We start from the raw sequence: 868 nt of genomic DNA, 5'->3' as shown, positions 1-868 counted from the left end.
TTTCCCTACTTCATTCAGGGCACTGCACAGGCGAGGGGTCATCTGTCCAAAGTTGGATGCCAGCGTTTTAAGAAAGGTTACTTTCTTTCAAGGAAGAATCACACTGGATAGGAAGTGCATTTCATGATGGGCCTTGGAAATAGGCCAGAGTATTGCCAAGCCCCTGACAATACTGTGCACAGCACTGTCAGGATCCACAGATTCAGAAAGAAGCCTCACTACGAAGTACAGAGACCACCACCTATGCTCTTTGACACTTAGATCTGCCTCAGGCCCTTGCAAAGCCTCCAGAACATTTTGGTTCAACGCGCATTAGATTAGCACATCCACCATGACTACCGCTCTTTGTATTTTTATATTTTCATGTTTTTCAGTACTCAAGCTAGATTTTCTCCCAGCACATCTGTAGATCATTGCCTAAACCTACGGTGCAAAGAATGAGCAAAATAATGGTTGAACCCCCGCAAAAAATTCTGAATAAAAGCATTTCAGAACTTAAAATTCAGAACAGAAAATTCAAGTAGAATCATTAAAGGGACTCAAATGAAAAAAAAGAAAAAAGAAGAAGATATGCAATAGTAGGTGGGAAATTATTTTCCAGGGAGTAACAGTGGTGCCTCAAATGACTGTGGCTTTCCCAGCTAGCTAAGCAAAGTGCTAGATGGCGGACATAAGTAAACCACCTTGATCTTACAAAGACAGAAAAGACCCACTGGATCTTCCTCTCTCTTAGCCCAAACATGTATTGCTATTAATTTAAAAAACCAAATCATTACATGTTATTCAACTAGTAAACTAGGGGATTGAATAGTAAACTATTCAAACTAGTGAACTAGGGGATTAAAACGACATTAGTTTTTCATTTTTT

General features: G+C 39.6%; 1 protein-coding gene across 1 annotated transcript in view; it reads right to left on the bottom strand.

Moving 5' to 3' along the window:
• Positions 1–868, bottom strand: part of LOC112548818 (complement component receptor 1-like protein) — a gene marked incomplete at its 5' end in the record, with an annotated part of 12605 nt that overhangs the window by 1531 nt on the left and 10206 nt on the right. The window lies entirely within an intron of this gene.

This window comes from Alligator sinensis, unplaced genomic scaffold (genome assembly GCF_000455745.1).
Source record: "Alligator sinensis unplaced genomic scaffold, ASM45574v1 scaffold2111_1, whole genome shotgun sequence".
Taxonomy (NCBI): domain Eukaryota; kingdom Metazoa; phylum Chordata; order Crocodylia; family Alligatoridae; genus Alligator; species Alligator sinensis.
This window is presented reverse-complemented; position numbering and strand designations above follow the sequence as displayed.